We start from the raw sequence: 9,147 nt of genomic DNA, 5'->3' as shown, positions 1-9,147 counted from the left end.
GGATGTTTACAGATGTGTCTCCAAACACATCTGCCGTCTGATTTTGGTGCAGTGGCGTAACGGAATGCCGGACTGAGGACGAGACTATAATCAGCAGTTGCTGTGACAATGGAGCCCCAGTGGTCACAGGGACAGAGGAGTGGGGAAGGGGAAGAGGAGGAGGAGAGAGGAGGAGTAGAACGAGATGGGGGAGGGGGTAAAGTCTGCTGGAGGAATCAGTGATGGGGAAAATGGATGGAGGGAAGGGGGGGGCACTAATGGCCCGAAGACACAGCTGGCTGCAGACACCCAAGGACAGAGAGGCCGAAAGAGGGAGAGACAGACAGAGAGAGAAAGAGAGATGGAGGGAGCGACAGAGACAGTGGGGGGTGTAAAGATGATAAAAATAGAGGGGGAGAGCAAGAGAGAGAAAGAGAGAGCAAGAGAGGCGTCTCGTCATTGCCACAGACGAGGGAGGGAAGGCAATTTTCTTGTCATGCCTTTTGCATCTGTTTGTGCACTATGGCGCACATATACACACACAAACACACGCAAAGAAACACACAGGCGCTGCTGCCATGCATGTCAATGAATTATCTGTGGAACAATGGCAGCTCTTCACATTAATGAACATAAACGAGGGGACAAAGATAGAGGGCTGAGGCTAAAACAGCATGAAATTCTTCTCAGTTGATTGCTTTCAGTTCCAAACATTCGTGACAATAATTACCATTTGATTAGAGGATTGTTAATTATCCTTTGATGTTTTCCTTGATGATGTATATGATAGATCATCAGATGACATCATTTCCACCCCAAAATACTTAGATGTTGCTGACTATTCAGAGATGAAACTCACTCATCAGTAAGAGTATCTCAGTATTTCCAACATTTCCTATAACCCCTGGATCCTCTCACCATTAGCACCTCAGCTGTTAACCTTGACGATGACATTATGCACGCTGAATTTATTAACAGGGAAAAGGTGTGTGTTTGTGTGTGTGTGTGTGTGTGTGTGTGTGTGTGTGTGTCTACGCGTGCACGAGCACGTGGATGCTTGAATGAGACAGAAATATGCAATCATGCGTCATCCCAAAAGTGAGATAGAGGGGCGGAGAGGGTATAAAAAAAAGAACAGACCCAATAATGAAGTGTGAAGGGGTGAGGGTAGCATGCTGAAAAGGAAAAAGATTGGTGTTAGACTCGCAGATGTGATGTGAGTTGAAGATGGGATAAAGCGGAAGGGGAAAGGGGAGGAAGGGAGAAGAGAAAGAGGGAGGGAGGATGTGTGGTATAGGAGGTTGATGGAGCAGTGGTGAGAATGATGGAAAGACTCAAACGGAGAGCTAAGACACACTGCGAAAGAGATGTACACTAGCGAGAGGAAGAGAGTAAAAAAAGGCAGAGGAAGAGCATAAAAGGTTAAAGAAAGCGGAGCTTGGGAGAGAAAGATGGGTAGCGGAAGAAGCAGAGAGTAACAGTGAAAGATGGAGGCGCTGAGAGAGAAGATAAAGAGAGTGAGATGGGGGTAACTCAAAGGAGGAAGGGAGGAGGAGGCTGCAAAGCAGATTGCTATATTATGGAAAGATGGAGCTGTTAAGGGGAAGAGGTGGAGATACAGAGAGGGATGGAGAGAAATATAAGGGGAGTGTGTGAGAGGAGATGTCGGGAGAGGCGGAGTGATGAGAAGGTATCTGATTCCTCTCCCCTGTGAGAGGGTACAGCCTTCATAAAGTAGCAACAACAAAAAAACAATACAAAGAATAGTCATTGCTACTGTAGGACTACTGACTCGTCTTAATGGTTAAGAAAGGCGTTATTCTATAATTTTCTTGGTGTCAACAAACCCCAAGACCAAAACTATGTTTTAGTCATTTACCCATGCTGACTTGGGAGTGTTCACCTATTATTCCAACATGGTTAACCCCACTGCTAACCTCGTAGTCACATAATTTAAATAGCTTTTTTTGTTGTGATACATATTTGCAGCGACAAATTAAAAAGTGAAACCAGAAACAAACACACTGTGCAAAGCACAGTTTTTTATTAAGATCTAACTGCCAGCGATGTGGGCTTTGCAGCCATTTTTCAATCTTTGACACTTTTCTCTAAAAAAAAAAAACCAAAAAACGGCTCACAATGGTAAAGTTTCATTTCTAGAAAAGAGGCTAAATCATTTCCTGAAACTGCTGGCCATTGTTGTTTTTAGCAAATGCTACTCAAAAGAATGAAAGAGCGCATTTGTCGGGGACTATTTTCAGCTGTGGATTGATACACATTAGGGGGTATTTAGTGCAGTTAATGTAGGATTGACTCAAAATAAAACTACTGTGCTCTTTTCTCATCATAATGAAGAAACATGATATGATTTTAATAGTTTTTGACAACAATGCTCCATGGCACAGAGGAATACTGTACCTGATGCACTTGCTCGTCTGTGCTCCAGTTTGTGTGCAAGCTCAATATGCTTTTATTGTGTGTGTTTGTGTGTGTGTGTGTGTGTTGGTGGGTGTCAAACCACATGAATAAATATGGCCACGGAGATAGCCCATGGTTTGTTGACTGCTCTAAATTTGTGCTGTGGCTTCTCCTAGCAAAGCTTGTGACTCACTCTCTGATGCAAGCTAACACGCTAAAACACTGGGTCAACGCTAACCTATTCAAATTAAATGCTGGGGGGAAAAACAGCTTAGGTAGCTGTGAATTCTTCCCAGCCTTAGCTAAATCCACCACCCAGATGACTAGCCCAGTTGTTTTTCAGTAAAACTGATGTGTGCGAGAGTGTTAGATCGCGCTTCATGCTAATAACATTGACACAGATTTTGATATGCTAGGGTAATGCATTCTAATGCATCCTTGGCTGCTTGTCTGTTATCCAGCCAGGATAAGGGTGTAGCATCCTGTCTGACTCATCGAGATCTCATTACAGATCTCTTTGGCCGTGCAAACCCCTGTCACTGGCCTCTCTCCCTCCATCCATCCATCCTTTACTCTATCCCTTGCCTGTCTCATCCATCTATCCTGGTCTTTTTAGTATGCATTGCTTTGTAGCCTATGGCTGCAGGTGAGAGTCGATGCTTATGCATGAGTCCCCACGTGTGTGTGTGTCTGTGTGTGTTTGTTGGCATGGGTTAGTGAGCATGCATGTGTTGGCAAAAGAGTGTGTATGTATGTAAATCCAGGCTTGTGTGTTTCTCTATCATAAGGAGACACGGTTGAGTGAATTGGGACTTGATCTTTATTTTGCTTGCATGCACATGCATGCAGTTATAAACATGAAAGCAAATGCACACACACACACACACACACACACACACACACACACACACACAAACTGAGCGCTATACTGTGGCATTACAGATGGCTTCTCCACAGCCCAGCTGTGCTTTGCGTATATTTGCGTGTGTGTATCTGTGCATGTGTGTGTTTCTGTGGGTGTGTAAATGTGCGTGCACGTGTGTGATTGATCACTATTCTCTATTCTCTCCCAGGTGCTTCTACTATTCAGCAGCCTTCACTCTCTTTCCCCCTTTATGTCTCTTTTTCCTTCCCTTCTTTGTGTAAAGCCTCCACACACATGGTTTTATCTCCACAAAAAGAGATAATATGTATAATAAAGCAATATTAAAGCACAGAATAGCCTGGCAGCTCCATTCTCCGCATTCATTATGTTTTTGCTCACCATGGCGGAAATTCATCCTAACAAGTTAGATAATTGATGCTATCAAATTATAATTTAATTTCAAATTTTGTCTCAGGTTTATCACTCATTTCAGCCTCAGGTGACTTTGTGTTTTGTGTGTGAATATTTGAGAATGTGTATGCACTTTCATTCTGGCTACCATGGCTATGGCTAGGTCAGTCAATAGACATCTGAGTGAGAGGTCATTAGCATCTCCCTCATGTTTTCACTGCATGAGGACATAGCAATTAGCCAGATCCCGACTATGCGCCTGCCCGCCCTGTCTGGGTGTCCGTGCAGCACACCTTGAGTTGTGACTATCATCAAGATCACAAGCCAACCTGATATCCGTCTCTGATGTTTATACGGTATAGTTTTATACAGTCTATGCTCTGACGTCTGAGCGGTAGGTGTTTACATGTGTTTCTCTTGGTGTTTTGTTCTATGTGTAGTGTTTGGTCGATTTAGCACAGCTCTCCATGCGAGTTGTGTACTATGCACTTGTATGAGGGCTTTTTTTGTTTAGTTCCAAAGCGTGACTGTTAGTTGTTAGCATTTGACGTGCATTTGACGTCTGAGGTGTGTGTGTGTGGGTGCATATGTGTGTGTAGCCAAGGTGATGGGCCAGCTCTGACAATAACACTCTGATAAAAAAATATCTGCCCCCACATCACACCCACCTCCGCAATGCTGCAACCTCTTTCTCAGAGAGACACAGAGAGAAAAGAGGAGGAAAGCAAACAGAGAGAGAGAGAGAGAGAGAGAGAGAGATAAGAGAAGGAAAGCGAACAGAAAGAGAACAGGGGATGAAAAGCGGAGAGATACTGAACAGCAAACAAAAATAGCGATGGAGGAAGAGAAACAGGAAGAAAACCAACTGAAGGAGCGTCAAACAGACAGAGCGGCTCCATTATTACAGTGAACGCTGCTTTTGACTTTGTCTGCTATCCACATACCAATGCACATTGTTGAATCCCCCCCTCCAACCACCAGCCTTCCTATCACCACAGCAACGCCCCATTGTCTGTGCCCGTCAGCATGCCAGAGAGCCCACCATACCCAGATTTGGCACTGGGCCTGTGCCCACTTTCAGAGCACCGTTCATTCACTTCACTGCCTGCTTGGCTGGCTGTGTGGCACTGGTTGCTATGGAGGCTAATTCATGGGCAGAGAACTCACTCTGTGTCCATAGCACGGAGGCAGTCAAGCAAGACGTACACACACATACAGGCACGCACATAAACATGTAAGCTGACACGCACATGCAACCTAGCAACAGCACTGAATGTGGGGTATGGCTAATGTACTCGGTGGGAACTCAAACGGGGATGCAATTTTCCACGTCCTTTGGTTCCTCCTGCAAAATCATTCATATTGCCATCACAGAAATAAAGATTTAGCAAAACTGTGCTGTTATTGGTTAAAGACAGGTTGAAGTACCAGAAAAGATGATTATTATGTACGTATGTGTAGGAGGAATGTTTCTGCATCAGAGCAATGCAGCCCCTTGACCTTATACCTGTGTGGTGGATGGATGCATGCACTTCAGCTTGTAACTCCTGAGTTACACATGGTAATCTGCTCACCAGCACGTGGGGGGCTGAAGGGGTTTAGCAATTTTGTTTCGTAATGAATTCATAAATGGAAATAAGTGCTTTAAAAAATGTTAATTGTGGGTTTTAAGGCAATATGAGCAAATCTGAAGGGCAATTATCTTATATCTGAATGTAAGGGAGGGATAAAAAGGGAGGGCGTTCGTAAGGGTATGTTCAGGCGAAATTCTGTCAGTCAAAGAGGTAGCCAGCTATGCTTTAAGTGCTTTCTCCAAAGAGTATCTTCTATTCTAACCCACATCTGCCGACAAAACACACATAGATGGCACCCACCCACTCACACAAATATATTTGCATGCGCTCTAATACAATCAACAACTTTACATACATATATTCATACACACCCTACGCTCCTGCACAGACTCCCACTGTACTCATACAGACACACCCCCTGCACTTTAATGCAACACAGCTCAATTGGGGTCATGGGATTCCTCTGTCTCTTCTGTTTTATCATTACTAACACCATTATAGCATTACGCAGCATAATTGTCAAAATGTTAAAGAAACAAAACTGTGTTTATGTTTGGTGGATGGTTATTCAGGCTCTGACTGGTTAAGTATGTGAATCTGGGTGTTTTGTGTATGATAACATGGCAGAGGATATGTTCTGTGACATCTCTCCCTCTTGGTTCCTCTATCCGCCTCTCTCTGTCTCTGATCTCGCTTTCTCGCTCTATGTTTCTCTCTGGATTATGTAACTCCAGCAGCTGTTTGAAGGCACAGGAGGGGGGTGGGCGGGGAGAAAACTTTTCAAAGTACTGTTGTTGCTGCGTGATCAAAACACAGGAGACAGAGCTGGTGACAGTTTCTGGTTCCAGTAAGATTCTTGACCATTGCCTGGTCCCATCACACACTTCCTGTGCGCTCTAATGGTTTTTCCCTCCTCCCTGTTTCTCCTCTCTCTCTCAAAAACACAAGCACAAACATACACACAACAATCAGTATCTCTGACTTTTAGCTGTTCCACCATTTTGTTCAAATTATCCATATTGCATTCTGTTTTTTTCTTCTTGATTTTGTTCTGTTCCCTCGATCTGTCTATCTCTCCCTCTACAGCTCCCTGATCCCTGCTTTGGCATCAATCTTTATTTGTTCCCCTAACCTCATCTCGTCTTGCTTCCTCCATCTGCCTCTCTGCCCTTCTTCTTCACTCCTTCCAGTATTCCTTTCTTTTCATCTCTTTCTCCCCTGAAATCTCTCTTTTCCCTTTGCCTAATGTGTTTTCTTTTTCTCTCTCTCTTTCATTCTCTGTCTTTCTGGCAGACAGCTCAACAGCAGCAGGACAGGCTTTACTTAGCAAGGCACTCACTTCGCTGAATGCTCACACACACACACACACACACATTTAAGTCTAAAGTAAAATTACAGCCTCACTTGCTGGTTAAAGTGCTGAACAGCTGTGCAGGCAAATAAAACTTTGCCTCGCAATTGCACACTCACCTCAAAAACTTTAATGTGCTCATATTATGCTAATTTTCAGGTTCATTATTGTATTTAGAGGTTGTACCAGAATAGGTTTATGTGGTTTCATTTTCAGAAAACACCATATTTTTGTTGTACTGCACATTGCTGCAGCTCCTCTTTTCACCCTGTGTGTTGAGCTCTCTGTTTTAGCTACAGATGGAACAGAAGTGAGGAATCTCACTTCTGTTCCATCTTTGTTCGGAGTCACACATGCTCAGTAGCTAGGTAAGCACTACTAGCTAGTCAGTTGCAGAGTATGAGGGAGTGCCACGATAGCAGCTAGGCAAGCATTATAATGTGTGTTACAAAGTGATGCACGTTCGTGGCTGGACTACAATAGAGCTGTTTGGAGCAGTTTGTGAACAGTGTTTTCTGTTGGAGATGGTAAGTCCCTTTGGGGTGGACTTTGGGCTTTTTCACTCTGTAAACCTATAACATGCACAAAAAGATATATAACACAATAAAGGAAAGGGAAAAAGCCAAAAAGCGTAATATGAGCACTGTAATAATAATAAGCACATATCATTCTCCATATGCTTGCAAAAGATAGAGTGCGAGTGAAGTCACTGTATATAAGAGAGCCCTGATTATGCATTTCTTCAGTGTCACTGGCGCACATGTACACAGCATTGCTAGACTCTGTGGTTAACAATCACATACCTGTATGTGTTATTTCTTACTGGGGCAGATGTATGATTTATTGGTTTGAATATTTAGCAGTTGCCCAACAGGTGTATTCTGCTAACAGGCTGTCAGTCTCATAAACACCATTTCACAAAAAGCACTTGGCCACTGTTAAATGTAAAGTGTTTGTGAGACTTCATACTCGCACATGCACTTATGTATGTATCAGTATGGATACGTGCAAATGTGTTCATTACTGATCTTTTACAAGCATGATATATTTGACTTTAATGAGGCGCATTCGATCAAATACTCATCAGTGATGAAAGATGCCCCTCCTCCCCCATCCTTGTTCCCCCCTTTCCATCTATCAGGACCAACAGTGCAAAGCAGTGTTTTGTTGCAGTAATGCTGGGACGGGAGGATGGAGTACAGAGAAGGAGGAGGAAGAAAAAATGGAGAGAGTGAAGAAGGAAGGAGAGGACAGATGATGAGAGGAGGAAAAGGATGAGAGACATGAAGGACAGTTGATAAACTGCACAGAGCTGGACCAAAGCCAGATCCTTTTAATGAGCAAAGTGCTGCACCCAACACCTCACACCTAATTACACACACACACACACACACACACACACACACACACACACACACACACACACACACACACACACACACACACACACACACACACACACACACACACACTTGCAGGAACCTTATTTTGCCTTCCACACTCTGCAGCATCCCACCATCCAGCACTAAGTACTCCCTCCAGATCAAACAAGCAGCACACAGTAACCAGAATACAGATGAGCCTTCCCTCTTCCTCTCTACCCCCTCCTTGCTTTCTCTCTCCCTCTCTCATCACAACCTCTGTCTTCTCCTCCCTGCAGTAACACCTTGCTCTTCCTCCCCAACATCCCCCTGTTCGTTCCCTCTCCGTCTCTCTCTCTCTCTCTCTCTCTCTCTCTCTTTTTCTCTCTCTCTCACTCTGTGATGTTCTTTACTCTCACGCAGGGACATCAGCCCTTACTAGACACACACTGCACTGACACTGTCCTGGCTAGTCCAATAAAAACATATTACCTACAAACTGCATTAAGCCCAAGTGCAGACACACACACGCACACACACACACACACACACACACACACACACACACACACACACACACACACACACACACACAGTTGCGCATGTGAGGAGCTACTGTGTGTTAAACAGATCTAGGTTAGCAGCCATGATGCTGTTCACTGGAACAGTGTGTACCCTCCCTCTCACGGTAAACTCAAGCTAAGCTCCTGGAAATACAGTGTTTGTGTGTGTTTGTGTCTGTGTGTGTGTGTGTGTGTGTGTGTGTGTGTGTGTGTGTGTGTGTGTGTGTGTGTGTATGTGTGTGTGTGTGGATGCAGGGATGTGAGAGAAAGATGAGACAGAAGAATCAGTATTTGTATCCTGTATTGTCTGTTTGTATTTGTATTAGGGATTGGGTGTGACATCATATTGCAGACCATGTCTTTACACTTTTGTGAGCATTTTTGTGTTTCTGTGTGTGTATGCTTTCCACAACGATCCATGCAGGTATTAGAAATTACAACAAGGCTATAACTTTCAGACAAAAAAAGAGTGCGTTATTTTTCATAAACACATGGGATACTGTGAGATTATCCAAATTGTACCACAACTATACTTGCCACTACTTTTCATATTTTGGCATAATACGTTATTTAAAAGGCGCTTTCGTTATGTCCATATTTTGGAGCAAGTACAGCTGAACCAAGT

This window comes from Perca flavescens, chromosome 15 (genome assembly GCF_004354835.1).
Source record: "Perca flavescens isolate YP-PL-M2 chromosome 15, PFLA_1.0, whole genome shotgun sequence".
NCBI classification, from domain to species: Eukaryota; Metazoa; Chordata; class Actinopteri; order Perciformes; family Percidae; genus Perca; species Perca flavescens.
Note: the sequence above shows the minus strand (reverse complement) of the source record.